Source organism: Neltuma alba, unplaced genomic scaffold, assembly GCF_004799145.2.
Source record: "Neltuma alba isolate B1F8T4 unplaced genomic scaffold, ASM479914v2 tig00007351_pilon, whole genome shotgun sequence".
NCBI classification, from domain to species: Eukaryota; Viridiplantae; Streptophyta; class Magnoliopsida; order Fabales; family Fabaceae; genus Neltuma; species Neltuma alba.
Window position 1 is genome coordinate 1 of NW_021634759.1, and position 20,384 is coordinate 20,384.

At 34.9% G+C, this 20,384-nt stretch overlaps 1 pseudogene; it reads left to right on the forward strand.

Annotated features, from left to right (window-relative positions):
• Positions 1-931: 931 nt before the first annotated feature.
• On the forward strand, positions 932-17,255 carry LOC114752362 (chorismate synthase, chloroplastic-like; annotated as a pseudogene).
• Positions 17,256-20,384: the final 3,129 nt, after the last annotated feature.

Below are 20,384 nucleotides of genomic sequence, written 5' to 3' on the forward strand. Positions count from 1 at the left end.
CATGTCATATTTCTTATAATTAATTAACTTACCTAGCTTCTTTAATTTAATTAAATTAGTTAAATAGATTTTCTATTAAGGATAGGAGGAATACAATCATTCCATATAAGCATTAACTCTAACTTACAACACACCACACATTTTACAGGGTAATTTAGAAAAAAATTGATAAATATGAGAAATAGATCTTATATTTATGACCAAAATCAACTCAACAATAAGGTCCTATATTAAAGACCGGAGGAGTATATAAAGAAAATAGCCCCTTAAGTAACAGTGAAATTGGCGGGGTATTATCGTCGATAATGATGATGAAGATAACAACACACGCTTCGTCCATAAAGTGTCGTCATTCTGATCAATCTCCACCTTTCCTTTCCTAGAAGGGACGGATCTTGACGAAGGAAGATAGTTATCGTATTGTTTAGTTTTGGTTTGAATAGAAAGCTATCCGGTTCTTATTCCAAAAAAAGTAAAAAAGAAGATGGAGCAGATCAGAACCTAACCAAAAAATGCATATGAAAGAGAGTCTTTATTCATTCCTACCAAAACTGGTTATTTTTATTTTCATTTTGTGTAAATATAAGAGTCTTTTTCAGGATTTTTTTTTTTTTTTAAACTTTTATCCTTTATCCATTTTTTATATCCTACGTATTACAGTGTGTGTGTGTGTGTGTGTGTGTGGTGTGTGTGGAGGCTATAAACACATTGTGGTAGCTTTGTAGGAGGAGTTGGAGTACGTTGGTGTTTTTGGGACCAGTAGATGTGGATCTGATTTGATTTCTCATGGCAAATGACAACACACTCCTCCTTCTGCTTCTTCTCTTTTCTTCAATTACTGGAAATCTTCTGCAACTGCAACTCCACTTTTCTTCTTCTTTATATATTTGTTTCTGGGTGGTAGTTTTTCTTGCTTCATTGCATAATCATAATGGCGTTTTCTATCTCCAACAGCATCACATTTCTTATATCCCCATCAGTTCCTCGTCCTCATCGCATTCACAGGCCATTCCGTAAGCTTTCTCTTCCTCTCCTTTCTTCTGCTTCTTCCCATCATCACTCTTTTGTTGGCTCTTTTCACGTTTTTCATTTCTATCAATTTTATGTGTGTGTAAAGAAATTTTTTTTTTTTCAATGTATGTAGATTCCAACTTGTGTTATACTACCTCTTATCCTAAATATAAGAGCTAGTCGACTAATTTGAGTAGATTAAAAAAATAAATTAAGTTAGTTATTTGTTATAAATAAGTGTTGTATTTTCTAAAATGTTTTTACTAATCAATGTATTGGTTAGAACTATTATTATTAGAAAGACTATCTTAGAGAAAAAAGAATAAATATAAGAGACAAAATGGATTAGGGTTTTATATTTAGGACCAAAATAAAAGTCAAACAAGATCTTATATATATTAAGGATGGGAGGTGGTATATTTAAATGATATAGTAAATCTCTTAAAAATGACCGGTGTCACATGAGCACTTGAAATTTTCTAAGCACTCATGTGTAACTTATCTTTAATGGGTGTAAATATTCTTCAATTATGTATAGAACAAAATGACATTTGTAAGATATGTTTTAATCTGCACGCTACTAAAGAAGAGCTGCACATTTCATCTAAAAAACAAAGTTGTACTTGCTGAAGATAAGTTATACTCGCTCAAACTCAGATGTCTTTAGGTGCTGATAAATTTTACAATAAGAGATTTTTACAGCCATTTTCCTTTCTTCTTACTGGACATGTAATTTCTTTTTAGAATATTTTAATTATAAAATTAACAATTTACAAAGAGATCATAATTATTTTTTAAAAATAACTTACACATATATTTTAACAAGTTTATTTTACTTTTAATACTACCAATTTTTATTGTAAAAGATAACCTGACTCATACCATTTTATACTAATAAAATGTGTAATTCACCTTCACACACACACACACACACACAGAGAGGCTTAAGCTTCCCATTGGCAAGAACTAATCAGAACGCAACAACTTTGGTATAGAAAATGGAAGGCATAAGAATGTCAACTATCGAGGGAAGTAAATCAACAAAACATTAATATTATTTCTTTCTTTCTTTATTTTTTTATTTAATTAACATATTTGCTTATTTAAATAAAGTGAGGGGTCTGTTTTTTTTTTTTTTTCCTTACTACGTATAAGTATCTTTTTATTGAAGGCGATCCTATTTCAGTCATTATCAGACACTAAATGTGAGCACTCTCTCAGTTGACATTTGAACCTTGGTTATTTTTTTAATATCATTGGTTAATGCTTAATTACAGAGATACAGGCAACTGGAAATCGTTTTGGAAGTTATTTTCGTGTTACAACATATGGAGAATCTCATGGAAGAGGCGTTGGTTGTGTAATTGATGCCTGCCCTTCTCGTCTCCCTCTCCCACTCTCGGAAGCTGACATACAAGAACATCTTGATAGAAGGCACATCACCCTCTAATTGCTTTTGATCAATATTCCCTATGGTGTTTAATAAAAGAACTAAGTAATTAATTTATAGATGCTAAGAAATTAGTTACGAATTTCCTTAAATTATTCTATTTAACTATGACTTTCATTGATAAAACCACACCTTATTATATGCAATCTGCTTGGGGAAAAAAAATATAAATTTGAGACATAAAATGGATTTGAGCCTTATTATTTAAAAACAAAATTAATTCTCCAATTAGTTGTTATATTTAGAATAGAATAGTATTCCTTTGGTTCTTAATGTAAGACTAGTTAGGAATTGTCTCAGGTCTTAAATATAAGATTTTAATATATTTTGTCTCCTAACTTTATAATTTTTCTCTAAAATATCCCTCTTAATTATAAGGAGTTCTCACCAAGAGGTAGTTTCAATGCACATGATTAAAGAAAATATTTTTAAAAAAATCAACACACATTTGTTATAAATAACCAACTTAACTAATTTTTTTGATGTTCTCAAATTATTTATCTGAATCTTATATTAAGGATGAGTGGTGGTAATACTTTTTCTTGTTAATAAGATAACTGATGATATAATATTGTGAAACAACACATCCTTGCTAAGGTTTTGATTTATCAGGAGGCCGGGTCAGAACAAACTCAGCAACTGCTAGAAAAGAGACTGATGCCTGTAAAATACTGTCAGGAGTGTCCGAAGGTTAAATTTTGTTCTTTCTATTTTTAATTCATCAGAACTTATATGATACATGTAAATGACCTAGAGGTAATCTCTTCATTTCAATATTGCAGGTGTCACTAACTCCAATCCATGTCTTTGTTCCTAATGTTGAACAGAAAGAAGATGTGAGTCTTTAATGCTACAGGTTCCTTATTTTTGTATTGACAAGTGGTTGAAGAGAAAAGAATGCTTTGCTCATAATCTAATTGCTAAAAGTCTTATAAGTGAGTAATAAGCACTTCTTGTTATATCTTGTATCGAAACTTGTCATTGCATGCTACCAACTTGTGGAAGTTTAGCGATCAAATTGCTTATACGGGATTAAACAGTGATTTTCCAAAAAAAAAAAAAAAGAGACAAACATTTATTTGTCTTACTCCACGGTCCTGTTTTTGATTCAGGATTATCGTGAGATGTTCTTAGCTTATAGGCCTTCACATGCAGATGCAACCTATGATATGAAGTATGGCGTCAGATCAGTGCAGGTACTGACTTTCCAATGTGATTTCATGATGTGCAGAAGTGGATTTTGCTTTATTACATCAAATTCTGCATTATAAGCTCATTGTTCCGCAACTTTTTATGTCTAAGGGTGGTGGTAGATCCTCAGCAAGTGAAACCATTGCAAGGGTTGCTTCTGGTGCTGTTGCTAGGAAAATCCTTAAGGAGTTTTCAGGAACTGAGGTGTGTGAAGTTGGACTACAAGTATTGCTTTAAAATAATATTGCTAGTTCATTGATCAAAGGTTTCTTGTGACTCAGGTTCTTGCCTATACCTCTCAAGTTAATAAAGTAGTTCTTCCCAGGGATCTCATTGATCATGAAACTCTGACCTTTGATCGGGTGTCAGATTCTCATTAGTAACTTGATGTTGAGCTGTTGCAGTAAATTTTGTGTCTCGAAACATGTAGATGATCACTTTTTCCCCATAATTTTATGGGCAGTTAGTAATTAGGGGATCATAAAGCATCATCTTTCTTTTAAGGTAAAATTGATAGAGACTCTACTCATAGAATTCAAATTGAGTGATTTAAATAGAGAAATACTATCGAATTATTTGTCATAAAAAAACACCTAATTAATAAGGTAAAAGAAAAATTTTATCAGATTGACGTAAGACCATCAATACTATATGGTCATGAATGTTGGGCTTTAAATAGACAACAAGAGCATAAAGTTGGGATAACTGAAATAATAATAACTCCGTTTGGATTAGCGATAAGAAAAGTAGTTTATTGTCAATTTGACTTTTGAAAAAATTAGATTGAGTAAAAGTTAAATTAGATGATGTGAATTGTATTTAGATTAAATTTTATAAAAGTTAGTTTATAAAAGTTATATTGGGTAAAAGGTTGTTTAGATTATGATTGAATAAAAGTAAGTTTAGTTTGTAAAATTACCAAAATGGGTATGATTTTTATTAGACAATGGAAAATAATAAAAAATAAATTTACATAATACAATGAATTTAAATTGAGTTTAGTTTATAAAATTATCAAGGAAAGTATGATTTTTATTAAATAATAAAAATGATAAAAAAATGAATTTATATAATGTAATGAACTTAAATTATCTAAATAAGAAAAGAGAATTTAATGAATGAAATATATTTTAAAAAATTAGAAATATTATAAAAAGGTTTTTGTAAATAGAAAAGGATAACAGTGAACGAGTGTGAGCGAGGTGGAGAAAACGAAACAAACTTTGGAATTAGAGAATAAAGGTACAAAAGGGAGAGAAGAATATCTGACACTCTATTATTATTATTTTAGGGTTATTTCTCCAATCACAAGCACAGTGCATAAGTTCAAAACGTAGCCCAGCTTGGCTTATTCAAATCATGTGTTGAATCCCACTTCTGGCCCATAAATAAGATGAAGTAAAAAGTAAAAACTCAACCAAACAGATTTAGAGTGTGTTTGGATAAGTGATAAAAAATTTTTTTTTTAATTTGATTTTTGTAAAAGTCATATTAGGTAAAAGTCAGATAGAGTAATGTGATTTATGTTTGTATTAATTTTTGTAAAAAAGTTAGTTTGAGAAGGTAAAACTTATTTGGATGAATAATGAAAAAGTAAGTTTAGATACAAAATGATTGAAAAGGACATAAATTTTATTAAATAATATTATAATAGTAGGTTCTAAGCAATAAAATAAAAACAAAAAGATATCTTCTTTTTTACAAAAAAAATATAAACATTAAGTAAATAAATGAAAAAATGGCATGGTGCTTTTTTTGTCTTTCCAATTTTACGTTCAGTATTTACTTCTTCGATAATTTATGTTCAGTATGTACTAAAAAAATATTATCCTCAGTTTATTGTTCAACTTTCACAATGTATGAATGTCAAAAAAAAAAAAACTGCTCATACCTAGTATTATATCTTCTCTTTCTTCTTTCCTTCTCTCCTAGACACTCCACCGTCCCTCACCCCAAAAGTGTAAAAAAGTAGCTTCTGTTCAAAAGCTCATTAGACCCCAAAAGTCCATCACAAAAAGAAGTCAATCCAAACATTTTCAAAATCCAAAAAATAGCTTTTACCAGTGGAAACGTACGTTTCGGCTACAAAATGCGATCTCAAACAGCCTTAAAATTTTAAACGTACTTCTAAGCTGAAATAAGGAGCTTCTGGACTTGTGACAGTTGAGCCAAATGGACGCAATGTTCACTACAAGAAAATGTTGAAGTAGCAGCGGAACATTTCTAGCGGTTTTTCTAAAAACCGCTGCAAAATACAGACGGTTTGATCATTGCCCGCACATTTCTAGCGGTTACCACCTAACCGCTAGAAAGTTAGAGCTAGAAAATCCCCCGGGTTTTGGCGGGAACTTGGCGCCAAATTTGTAGCGTTTATTTTCTAGCGGTTAAGGCCAATAAACCGCTAGACACTGAAAATTTCTAGCGGTTGATATATGAACCGATAGAAATATTTTTCATTCCCCGAGGAGTTTAGAAATTTCTAGCGGTTCGGTCCAAAACCGCTAGAAATTTCTAGCGGTTTTGGACCGAACCGCTAGAAATTTCTGCCCATTCCCGAGGCACTTGTGACCGTTGGGAATTTCTAGCGGTTCGGTCCAAAACCGCTAGAAATTTCTAGCGGTTTTGGACCGAACCGCTAGAAATTCTCGGTCTATATAACCCCCTCCCCCCACTCTCACTTCTTCAATCTTCTGGAAGCGAAGCTCTGCAGAATTTTCTCCACAAACATATTCGAGTTCTGATTCAGTTGCAGATCCTTATTTTCAGGTAAAAATAGTAATTTATTGATAAATAATTTTTATTTTATTTAATTTATTATGTTGTAGCTTATAAATAATTTTTCTTTTTATTTTATTTATAAATAATTACTATTTGTTGTTATTAGGATGACTCGTCGACACGGGAAAGACCCAGTTGATCCTGAGAGAGCTGGACCCAGTGAGGTTCATTATGATGCTGGTGAGCCATTCCCCAGCATTCATGACTACGATCTTAGCGAGGAGGATATCCTCAGTTTTATGGAGCAGGATGATGTTGAGCGGACTGAGGAGGCTCATTTTACTGGGGATGAGCAACCCCATGCTGATGCTGATGCTGCTGACGAGAAGGAGGAGGAGGAGCAAGATCAGGGGAATGAGTATCCCCAGGCTGCGCAGCGTCCTGCTCCGAGACGTCAGGCTGGTTATGAGGTGGAATTTGTCGGTAAGTATTTATTTAACTTTTTAAAATTTTGATCAGTATTTAATTTATATAGAAATTGTATTAATTTATTGATATATAATTTATTTCTTAATTAAATTTTGCAGACACTGAGGGGAACAGGTCCTATCGGAGGCTGACAGCCAGAGAGCTGTCTATGATGACGAGTGGACGAGTGGTTGTGCTGCTCAATGAGTTGGGCCAACCGACGAAGAAAGGTGGCCAGTTGTACAACAAGTACGTGCGCCTCCTTGGTCAGCAGTGGACGCTGTTCCCCATCTACGTGCAGGACTGGAAGAAGATCACCGCAGACAAGAAGCAGCAAGGCTGGGAAATGATGAAGGTAATATAAAATTGTTATTTATAATTTTTTTTAATTTAAATAAATGATTATATATTTTGTTTTCAAATAATTTAATTGTTTGATTATAATTTTTTATTTATTTAATTTGTTTGTTATTTATAATATTTTTAAAAGTAGTTAAATGAATATATATATTTTTTATTTAAATTATTTAAAAGTAGTTAAATGAAAATAATTTGTTATTGATTTCATTAATTTATTACTTATAATAATTTTAAATTTAGTTGAGTAAAATATTTTTTCATTTAAATTACTTAATTGTTTAATTATTATTTGTTTTTGATTAATTTATATTTTATTTATAATATTCTTAAATTAGTTAAAAACTAATTATTTGTTTTTGATTATTGAAATTGCTTAATTATTGTTTATAATTTGTTATTTAGTTAATTTATTATTTTAATCATAGAGTAAATTTATTCTGGGGGAGGAGTTGAGGGCTGACACGATCAAGAGGCTTGGGATGGCATGGAAGAACAGGAGGGCCGACCTGTGGAGGGAGAAGAAAGGTGACGGGACGAGGCCCCTCCAGGAGATACTGGCAGATGTACCTGGTGGAGTCCCGGATAAAGACTGGTCCAGTTACGTCTATTTTAGGATGACGGCTGACCAGATGGTATGATAATATTGTATTAATTATAATTTCTTTATTTTTTATCCGACTTGACTCATTTAATTTAATTTTTTTACATTTTGCTTCAGGCTCTTTCTAGGAAAATGCTGGGAGCGTCAGGCATCAGACGATACGTCATAGGGCTGGATCCAGGAGCTTTGCGATCACTTATGACGAGATTGTGAGTACTTGAAATAAATTTATTAAATATGTATATGTATTTAATTTGTAACTAATTATTTCTTTGATTTCATTTACAGAGGGAAAGATACGGCAGGAGCGGGGATACACGGCCACTTATGGCGAGATGTGGCCGATGGTGTATAACCCCGAGACGGGCGTGCGTCGGATGAGGTTGAGGAGATAGCGGTAAGTAATAAATTAAATATTAATATAATATCACAGTGTAGATATCATTATATTATAATTAACTTCTTTATATTAATTTTGGTAGGCACGGATGACTCAGGTCGATTCCGAGTTGCGTGAGTCTCAGGGGTCTGCCTTGGATCCCACCACCTCACTTTTAGCGGGTCGTGGCCGGCCGCAGCACCTTGGTCGAGTTAGCGGGCTTGGACTTGGACCTACACCGACTAGGTTGCCCCGCTCAAGTGGCGCTGGCCCTTCATATACTGCTGGGAGCTCTCATGCGAGTGTGAAGCGGCCGGGTTCCTCATCCTCAGAGGAATTGCGAGAGGAGCTCAGACAAGAGTTCGAGGCTAGGATGGAGGCCAGGATCGTGGAGCGTGATCGTCAGCTGCAGGAGCGTGATCGTCAGCTCCAGACGCAGCTTGACCAGCTCTTGGCAGCTGCTACGGCTCTGCATCATGTGGTGGTCAGTATAGCTCCAAACATCTCGGTTCCTGACATCCCCGACCTACACCTGCCACCAGTCCCGCCCCTACCCCCCCATCCGCCAGTCCAGTCCCAGCAGGTTGAGCGGCCTGCCCACCCCCAGCCGGAGGATCCAGCAGAGGATGATCACGATGATGCTGCTTCTGCCCCCTACCCATGATTTATCTTGCTTTCATTGTATGGGATTTTATTAGAATCTTGATTTTACGGTTTTATATACTATTTAGATATTTATTTAAATTTTATATTTATTTGTTTACTTTATTGATTTATTTCTATAATTTTATTTATGTCAAGTACTAATTAATATTGAAATATTTATTTATTTATTACAACATCAACATTACAATTTATTAAACACGTTAAACATGTTAATTAATCAAAATAATTCTATAATCATTTATTAATTTAATAAATATTTATTTTTATAATGTTATTAATTTATTGTGCAGTATTTCTATTTAATATTTAAAAATAATATCGTTTGTAGCGGTTCCAAAACCGTTAGAAAATTCAACTGAATTTTAACCATCGTGAAACTTTCTAGCGGTTTTATAAACCGCTAGAAAAGGAGTAATTTTCTAGCGGTTCTTGTAAACCGCTAGAAAATTGCCAAATTTTACCTATTTTTCTAGCGGTTTTATAACCGCTAGAAAATTCAAAACCGATGGAGACAAAAATCCCGTTAAACCGCTAGAAATTTCTATCGGCTTGTAACCGATATTTAGAATTTCTAGCGGTTAATAACCGCTGGAAAATGAAAATTTCCGTTAAAACCGCTACAAATTTGTAGCGGTGTTGTAACCGCTACAAAAAAATGACCATTCCACCAGCCTCCTTTATAAGCTGAAACACTCCAACTGAATTCCATTTTAACTTCTCTTTGAGCTCTGTGTCATATTTTCACGAAATTTGAACATTATTAGTGATGGATAGGTCGTGGATCAACTTGCACCGGTCGACTCCGCAATACTTGGCTGGTCTAAACTATTTCTTGGATTTTGCTTTCGCCAATGCTGCCGTAAATGGTAAGATTCAGTGTCCCTATCCTAAATGTAATTTCAAAAAGTGGCATCCCAAAGATATTGTTAAGGAACATTTAATCTTTAAGCCTTTTCCGCGAGAGTACGTATTTTGGCAACTACATGGGGAACGGCTAGATATGGGTGCTGAGTCAGTTCCAGTAGTTTCACGGATGGGAGTTCGAGTGGATGAAGCCGATGCCGTGAATGATGCTGTGTGTGATGCTTTTGGTGTTCACGAAAGCTCGAATCCCAACGAAGATGAAGTAGAGGGACCTCAACCGGAGTTTCTAAGAAACGAAACTGCTCGGGAATTTTTTGACCTCATGACCGAAGCTGACAAGCCTCTTTATTCTGGGTGTACAAAGTATTCGAAGTTGTCATTCTTGGTGAGGCTGTATCACATCAAATGCTTGTGCGGTATGACTGACAAGGCGATGTCTATGTTGCTGGAATTACTGGGAGATGCTTTCCCCCAAGCGGAATTCCCTCCATCTTTTTACGAAGCAAAAAAGATTATTAACAAGCTTGGCTTGAACTATAAGAAGATAGATGCATGCCCAAACGACTGTATGCTATACTGGGGAGATGATGCCAACAAAGAGATTTGTACGAGATGCAAGACGTCACGCTATAAGTCGGTACGGAAGGGCAAGAAGCAAAAGAAGAAATCGGCCAAAATTCTCAGGTACAAATTATTACAGCGTGTTACTTGTTCCGTCTCTAAAAATATTCGATATTTGAAATTCTTAAAACAATTGATTATGTCATCAATTTTTTTAAATTGAGTCAATATTTAGTATTTAAATATTCGGTATTTTAAATTTTTAATATATTATTTTCTTAGATACTTTCCTTTGAAACCACGGTTGCAAAGAATGTATATGTCATCAAAAATGGCTCAGCACATGAGGTGGCACGCGACTGAGGAAAATCTAGATGGTAGGTTACGGCACCCACGAGACTCGGAGGCGTGGAAAGCGTTTGATGCGAAATTTCCAGACTTTGCCAATGATCCTAGAAATGTACGTCTTGCATTGGCAACCGATGGTTTTAATCCCTTCGGAAACATGAGCACAAGTTATAGTATCTGGCCGGTGGTGTTAATTCCATACAATCTACCACCTTGGATGTGCATGAAGCAGAGCTCCTTTTTGCTTTCCATGATCATTCCTGGCAAGAAAGCACCAGGAAATGATATTGACGTATACCTGCAACCGTTGATACACGAATTGATCGACCTATGGACGAATGGTGTTGAGGCATATGACTCACATGACAAGCAACTATTCAATCTCCGTGCAGCCTTGATGTGGACAATAAGTGATTTTCCCGGTTTGGGAACTTTGTCTGGCTGGAATGTGCATACTGGGTTGGCCTGTCCTGAGTGCAATTTTGATTCTGTGCCATGTCGCCTTCCACACAGTCGCAAGTGGTGTTTCATAGGACATCGACGGTTCCTTGATTCCAAGCACAAACTTAGATTGTAACGGATTCGCTTTGATGGGAAACAGGAGAAGAGAGATCCTCCTGTTACTTTGTCTGGTATGGATATTTTGCGGCAGTTAGAAGATGTTCATGTCGAGTTTGGTAAGAGTGTGGATCCCGAACGATTGGGACGACGATCTCGTGGGACATCTGATACGCAACCTATGCAATGGCGGAAGAGAAGCATATTTTTCACTCTTCCTTATTGGGAATCTAATTTGCTACGACACAGTTTGGATGTTATGCACATTGAAAAAAATGTGTGCGATAATGTGCTATATACGTTGCTCAATGAAGCTGGAAAGTCCAAAGACCATCTCGCAGCTAGAAAAGATTTACGGGCCTGGGGAATTCGTGAAGAGGCTTGGCCTGATGAAAACGACAAGTTTCAGCCAGCTAAATTCACCTTGACAAAGCAGAACAAGGATATCTTCCTCTCGACGTTGAAGAACATAAAAGTACCAGATGGATATTCTAGCAACATCTCAAGGTGTATCGATCTGCAGGCTCGAAAGGTTACTGGGTTGAAAAGTCATGACTCTCATGTTCTTATGCAACAGTTACTTCCATTGGCCTTGAAAAACACACTTCCTTCTGATGTATCGGTGGTTGTGGTAGAATTATGTTCATTTTTCAAGAAGTTGTGTGCGAAGGTCTTGGTAGCGGAAGAGCTTGATCAGCTGCAAAATAAAATTATTCTTACACTTTGTCACTTGGAGATGATATTTCCTCCATCATTCTTTACTGTTATGGTTCACTTGACTGTCCACCTTGTTCGAGAAGCAAAGGTTGCTGGCCCAGTTCACTATCGATGGATGTACCCTATAGAGAGGTACTAGATTATCTTTTATTCCCGCCTCTTTAAATTTCACATTGTTCTTTCATTTACTCGTAATTATTAATGCAATTTTAACTTACAGGTACTTGGGAAAATTAAAATCATATGTTAGGAATAAGGCATGGCCTGAGGGGTCAATAGCAGAAGGTTATTCCGGAGATGAGGTCCTAACTTTCTGTTCGAGGTACTTTGATGACATGGAGACATCTTTTAACCGCCCGCGTCGCGTAGATGATTCTCCTCCTGGTCCTTCCACGTCAACTTTATTTCCTCCTGTTGGGAAACCAGTTGGAGGATATGAATTCTTCAGACTCACTCCTACAGAGAAACTCCAGGCACACAGACACGTTTTGATAAATTGCAGCCAAGTTGAACCCTTCATGCAGTAAGTATATATATCATATAAGCTCACTAGCTTTTACACTTTATATTTGTTTCTTACTGACTCTTCTAACAAATTACACTTTACTATAGTGAGTTTAGGAGTTATCTCAGGCGTCAGCTACGGGGCCGTGCGCGTTCTGCTGACATTGATAAAAGAGTCCACAAAGAGTTTCCCAGTTGGTTTACACGTCGAATACGTAATGACAACAGCCCATACACAGATGAATTCAAAGCTCTTTCTCTCGGTCCGTTAGACCATGCACGAAGGTTTACCGCGTACAATGTCAACGGCTTCAAGTTCTGTACGGTTGGACGTGATCAGGGATTGCTCACACAAAACTCTGGAGTTTGCGGGACATTCGGAACGAGATGTTATGCTAGCAGTAGTGATGGCGATATGCGCTTTGGAGGCGTCACTTACTATGGAAAGCTAATTGACATTATTGAGTTGAGTTACCAGCTTTTCACCGTGACACTGTTCAAGTGCTCCTGGGCAAATACGACAACTTCACGGGGACTCGCTACTGACCATTTGGGCATCACCTCAGTTAATTTCTCTAGACTTATTCATACGGGGGCATCTGAAGATGATGAGCCATATATCCTTGCTTCTGAGGCACACCAAATTTACTATGTCGAGGACGAGAAACATAAAGACTGGAATATGGTCGTTCACCTCAAGCCACGGGATCTTTATGATATGGGTGATGGTGACATTATTTACGACAGTGAACCCTTCCAACCCTCGAATTTTGAAGACTTCTTTCCTCAAGGAGATGATAATTTGCCAATTATCAGGTACACGTCTTTTCTTAAATTATTTAAATAATTAACTACTAATTACTAATTTTTTCCAAATACATTATAAATTTAACAAATTTTTTTAAAATGTGTCCTTTCAGGCCGGATGATGATGGAGAATAGCAGCATCCAAAATAAATTATTTAAAAATTTTCCGTCCATAAATACATATGTATAAATTAAAATTCGTACAGTTTTTTTAAAATAAAAAAATTTTAATTTGTAGCGGTTACATAACCGCTACAAATTTATTTTACGAAGTTGTAATTTGTAGCGGTTATTAACCGCTACAAATTTATTTTAGAAAATTGTAATTTGTAGTGGTTTTTAACCGCTACAAATACATACATATAAATTAAAAAATAAAAAACTAAATTTGTAGCGGTTAATAACCGCTACAAATATAACCGCTACAAAATACTAGCGCTTATATATACGCTAGAAAATGAATAACAGCTACAAAATGCAATAAAACGCTACAAAAACACCGCTACAAATGTGTCGCTGATCTCTATAAATACCATATCTTCTCTACATTCATTTACTCCATCTCTTTTCTTTCCTCTCCTATTCTTCTTCATAATTCTCTCTTTTTTTCTTACTATCTCATATGGTAGTTTTTTTCTCTTTACTGTATGGTAAGTGAATTTTATTTTATAATTCATTGTATCTTTTATTTGTTTTTATTTAAAATTTACTAACATATTTATTTCTCCTTTCCTTTCAGATTTTTCTTCTCCACACTTGTCATGCCCTCCTCAACTGATTCAAATACTCATCAACCTAATACTATAGGTTCAATATTACAAAATATATCATCTTCAATTCAACTATCTTATTAAATATTCAATTAAATTATCTTATTAAATTAAATTCACTTCTTTTGACACATTCATAATTTAATTACATATTTTTTATTACAAAATTTAAATATATAAAATGTAACATATAACTAATTATACAAATTAACAAAAATTCTTCAACATAATTTATTTAATGGTTTTTAAAATTATAATATGAAAAACTATAAATTTTTTTTTCTGGCACGGTAAACATTTCTAGCGGTTCTGAACCGCTAGAAATATTTCGTCAAATTCAAATTTGCGCCAAAATTTCTAGCGGTTCAAACCGCTAGAAAATTTTTTGCCGCCTTTCCTAAAATTCAATTGGCGGGAAAATTTATTTTCCAAAACATTTCTAGCGGTTATAGAACCGCTAGAAATTTCCGCGCACCACTGAAATTATTTAATTCCCGGCAAAATAGATTTGGTTTAGCTGGTTTCTAGCGGTTATAAAACCGCTAGAAATTTTTTTCCGGGACCATTTTCTAGCGGTTTTCTAACCGCTAGTAATGTTTCCCCTTCAGATATTTTCTAGCGGTTAGAAACCGCTAGAAAGTTTCTATCGTTTTGACTATGATGTGTAGCGGTTGAAATAACCACTAGAAATTTTTTCTTGCACCTGTTTTTCTAGCGGTTTCCTAAACCGCTACAAATTTGATTTGTTGCGGTTAAAACCGCTAGAAATGTATCACTCTAACCGCTACAATTGACATATTTTTTTGTAGTGGTTAATATAGATGTATAGTCATATTAGAAAAGATAAGATATTCATATTAAACACATATAAGAAGAGTTTGCGTGGCATCTATTGAAAAGAAAATGATAGAGGGGGTTTGATGTAGTTTGGACATATACAAAGAAAATCATTAGAGACATCAACGAGGAGAGTAAAGTAGGTAATTCTAAAAAGTGGTTAAAGGAAGACCAAATAAAATATTTAATGAAGTTATTGAACGGAATCATTTAATTGATAAATTATTTAAAAATTTGATTGTTAATAGACCATAATGATGCAATACGATTCATATAGCTATTCTCACTTAGTGGATTAAGGTTGCTTTTTATGCATTTTTAGCTATGCATTTATCTCTTTCTTGTGAGACCATCTTAGGAATTAGTACGCTGAAACCTCCTATCCCATTATGTAATTAGGGTAATAAACTATGCAATTTTATGGCTCCAATTGTTTGAATGAGGAGTTGCTTGTAATCATTTTAAGTTACTACTGTCTACTTGATGGCTCAAGCTTTTATCTAGCACTCATCAATTATGAGTAATGCTTCTTCCAAGATACTAAGAATTCATTTGCTATTTGCAACATGTTTCCAGATTGAAAGCAATATTGTCCGATGTCCAGATCCACAATATGCAGAGAAGATGATAGCTGTTGTTGATGACGTTAGATTGAAAGGTGATACGGTTGGCGATGTTGTTACTTGTATCGTAAGAAACTGTCCACCAGTAAGTTTCTCCTCATCTTTCACCATCAAGTTCTCAAGGGAGATTTCACAGCAAGTTAGCAAGTAGAATTGTGAGCACAAGTGAAAATCTGAAATGAAAAGAAGTGCTACAAAAAAGATGGTATATTTAATGAACGAGTCATATCATCCACGACTTCAAAACAGTGAAGCCAGTAACATATATGAAGGGGACAGATAGGGGTGCTTTACAAGAATAGAAGTTATGTCCTTGTAATATTTGATATTTCTGATAAACTAGAATGTTTTGGAATCCCTCAGCTACGTGTTTCACTTGAAAGATAGGCAAATAAAAAGAAATGAAGCATGTTATTTGATCTTTGTTTTTAATACATATGTTTTCTACTTAAAATAACGAACACTAATATTGATCAGGGCCTAGGTTCGCTGGTGTTTGATAAACTTGGAGCTGAACTTGGCAAAGCTGTTCTATCAATGCCTGCAGCCAATGGCTTCCAATTTGGTAGTGGCTTTGCATGTTGTATTTTAATCTCATTTTCTTGGCCCTTTCAAGTTTACTTATTGATTTGAATGAACAGGCACTAGTTCATTGAAAAAAGAAAAAGCAAGTTTCTGATAGAATCTCCACCAAAATATCATAACATAGCAAGAAAAATCCTGCCTCATTCAATGAGAATGAGTAAAATTCTAATACATAGTAACCAACACAGTCAAAACGAAATCAAACAGTAACAAGCAGTAAACAGAAAGAACCCTACAAAACTCCTCATTGGCATCATGGATGTGTTCTGATGGCTCAGTTAATGAGACTATTGTAGGCACTTTTTTTGACTGGAAGTGAGCACAATGATGAATTCTATATAGACAGTTGTGGAGAGATGAGGACAAAGACAAATCGCTCTGGTGGGATTCAGGTATTTTGTTGTCTTGTAATTTCTTCAGATGTTTCTGGGGAGCAGTTTGATGATTTTCTGATAATATATGCTCTATGCATATTGACAATCAGGGTGGAATTTCCAATGGAGATATCATAAACATGAGAATCGCCTTCAAGCCAACACCTACCATTAGAGTAAGTCCTATACCTCTCTTCTTTTGAAGGTTTGTGGATAAGCATGTTAAGCATTCAAGTAAATAACCTCACACCTTATGAGGAAGCTTATAGTATCATATAAAATGAGGATTATGAATAGTCATTAAAACCTTGCCATGGTACTGTTATGAGTCTTATACCAGGGAGCTTCACAAGTAAAGTATGATTTGTAAGCTTAATGGGCTTTCCTACCGAATGGGTCAGTCTTCAAGTGAGAGTACCTAATGACCTTGGAAAGGGCTACCCATGGAGGGTCCCCTTCGTATTTGTGTTTGTAACACGTACTAATTTAATTTGCTCTAGAAGTATGTCTGTTCTTGCTTGCATTGTCATGAACAGTTTTGATATGCAGAAAAGGCAACATACACTGACTAGAGACAAGAAAGAGACAGATCTCATAGTTCGTGATCACCATGAACCTTTGTGTTGTCCCAAGAGGTATATGATGGAACATAGTTCGTGATCACCATCAATTTGTGCTCATTCTTTCTCTTTTATTCATGGTATTTTGTAGCCGCGCCTATTGTAGAAGCCATGGTAGCCTTGGTACTTGTGGACCAATTGATGGCACAACATGCACAATGTAGTCTCTTTCCCATCAATCCAGAGCTGCAAGAACCTCTGAATCCTGTGTTAGAGCCTCCCAAAGAAAGGCCGTCCAAATAAATTCTCTATTCCAGTCACTATTAACATTTAATTGAGACATACTTCTTTCAGTATGTTTTTTAAACCTGTTTCAGTATGGCATTTAGTCAGTTAAAACTAGTACAGTTATAACTTAAGTCCTGCACTTTCTTTTTTTTTTTCCCCCCCAGCTCAGAAATTTTCCATGATATTGTGATTTTGAAAGTGTCTGCCAAATCAATGAAACCATTGTCATGATGCTATGGGGCACCCACTGTGTCTTATAAGAAAGACATGATACAGTTAACACCATTTGACAGAAAAAGGAAAATAGCCACAGAGAAAGTAGATGGAACACAGACAAGCAAAAGAGAGCCTATGCAAGAAAGCCACAAAAATTCTCTGTGAGATTGTATGGGACAATTCAAACTATCAGGTCCACCAAGTTTGACAAAAGGAGTTCAATGGCATTATTCTGCACATAATGGATTAGAAGAAATCAAACTCCACACAGATTCCTTGGAGGCTGTTCATTTAATGTTGGTTGACAACGGTTCTAATCATACTCTGAAAACTATAGCAGATGAAGTGAGGTCGCTCCTCTTTTCTAGCTGGGATCTGGAGATCGTTCATTCGTACAGAAACCCATTGATATGAGCTGATTCTCTCGCAAGGAATGATCATGATATGACCAGGACCTGACTACCCATCAGGGAGGTTTTGCTGCTAGGGCGAACTGTTTTGTTTTCTCTTAGATTGTTCGTTTTAGCAGTTTTACTCTTCAAGCTCTGTTCTTGTCTTTCCGAGAGAGAGAGAGAGAGAGAGAGAGAGAGAGAGAGAGAGAGAGAGAGAGAGAGAGAGAGAGAGGGAATAAAGGCCTTGAGTTTGAAGTCAGATTGAGATGGAAAACAAAGCAGCCTGCAAATGATCGATCATGAAGGTTTTGCTCAAAGAAAGCTCCGGTGTGAACTATTTCAGGGGAGTGATTCCCAGAAATAATGACAACTACATTAACATATATCAGTAACGGGCACAAAAACAGAGTAAACTAACCCTGATTCTGTAAAAATTACACGAGTGAAAAGTGAAGGTTTTCGTTGAGCCCTTCTAATATAAACAAAATATTGCTTACTTAGAATTTAAAATACTTTAGCCATCCACCATATTCATGCGTACCAAATGCCCAAAAACCAATTAGGGGCACCAAACCAAATGGCATGCTAGGTTATAGAAGCTCCTCACCTACCCACCCACACTTTAACCAAGCAGAACCACACACATTTGACCAGCAATTATGTATTATATAAATAATATGTATATGAATTATTATGCCATCAACATACTTGTTTTTTTTCAAAAAGAATGAGTTAATGATTTGTTGAATGGAGTAAAATGACAAATAAAAATAATTTTTCAAAAAAGAACTAATTTTTAAGTTAGGGAATACAAAAAAGAAGAAAGTAGCTTAATTTAATTTTTAGCAATTTAAGAAAAATTAACAGAAAAGTTTTATAAATTAAAGGGAAAAAGACAGAAAAATGCACCTCCAACTCCAAAAGCCCAGAAACGTCCGCCCAATTCCACAAATCCCATTTTGGTACCATGAGACCAAATTGGGATTATTATGTAAAAGGAAAAGACCACATTGCCCTTCATTTTAAATATTATTTTTAAAATATTACAGCCCCTACTGGTCGGCCGGTCACCGGACCTCCGGCAGCGGCGGTCACCGGAACTCCGGCGACCAGCCGACAATTGGTCACCGGAGCTCCGGCGGTCGGATTTTTTTTTTTTGAAAATTTTTACAACTTCAATATAACGGTTAACAACTTTTGTAATGCTATTCACAACTTCAGTATAGCAATTAACAACAGCTTTTCTGGAAAATTCAACAAACTCCGGTGACCGGAAACAATTATTTTGAAAATTTTTACAACTTCAATATAACCGTTAACAACTTTTGTAATGCCATTCACAACTTCAATATAACAATTAACAACAGCTTTTCTGGGAAATTCAACAAACTCCGGCGACCAGAAACAATTTTTTTGAAAATTTTTACAACTTCAGTATAACGGTTAACAACTTTTGTAACCCTATTAACAACTTCAGTATAACGGTTAACAACAGGTTTTTGAGTTTGTTAAAGGCATTACTGAAGTTATAAAAATGTCACTTTTTGAATTTAAAAACTTGTTGTTAACTGCTATATCAAAGTTGTTAACCGTTATATTAGAGTTGTAAAAATTTTCAAAAAAACGTAATTGTGAACGTTATACTGAAGTTGAAAATTTTTACAACTCCAATATAACCGTTAACAACTTTTGTAATGCCATTCACAACTTCAATATAACAATTAACAACAGCTTTTCTGGGAAATTCAACAAACTCCGGCGACCAGAAACAATTTTTTTGAAAATTTTTACAACTTCAGTATAACGGTTAACAACTTTTGTAACCCTATTAACAACTTCAGTATAACGGTTAACAACAGGTTTTTGAGTTTGTTAAAGGCATTACTGAAGTTATAAAAATGTCACTTTTTGAATTTAAAAACTTGTTGTTAACTGCTATATCAAAGTTGTTAACCGTTATATTAGAGTTGTAAAAATTTTCAAAAAAACGTAATTGTGAACGTTATACTGAAGTTGAAAATTTTTACAACTCCAATATAACCGTTAACAACTTTTGTAATGCCATTCACAACTTCAATATAGTAATTAACAACAACTTTATGGGAAATTCAACAAACTCCGGCGACCGGAAACAATTTTTTTGAAATTTTTTACAACTTCAGTATAGCGGTTAACAACTTTTGTAACCCTATTAACAACTTCAATATAGCGGTTAACAACAAGTTTTTTCAACCGCTATACTGAAGTTATTAACCGCTATACTGAAGTTGTTAATAGGATTACAAAAGTTGTTAACCGCTATACTGAAGTTGTAAAAATTTTCAAAAAAATTGTTTCCGGTCGTCGGAGTTTGTTGAATTTCCCAGAAAAGCTGTTGTTAATTGCTATATTGAAGTTGTGAATGGCATTACAAAAGTTGTTAACGGTTATATTGAAGTTGTAAAAATTTTCAAAAAAATTGTATCCGGTCGCCGGAGTTTGTTGAATTTCCCAGAAAAGCTGTTGTTAATTGCTATATTGAAGTTGTGAATGGCAT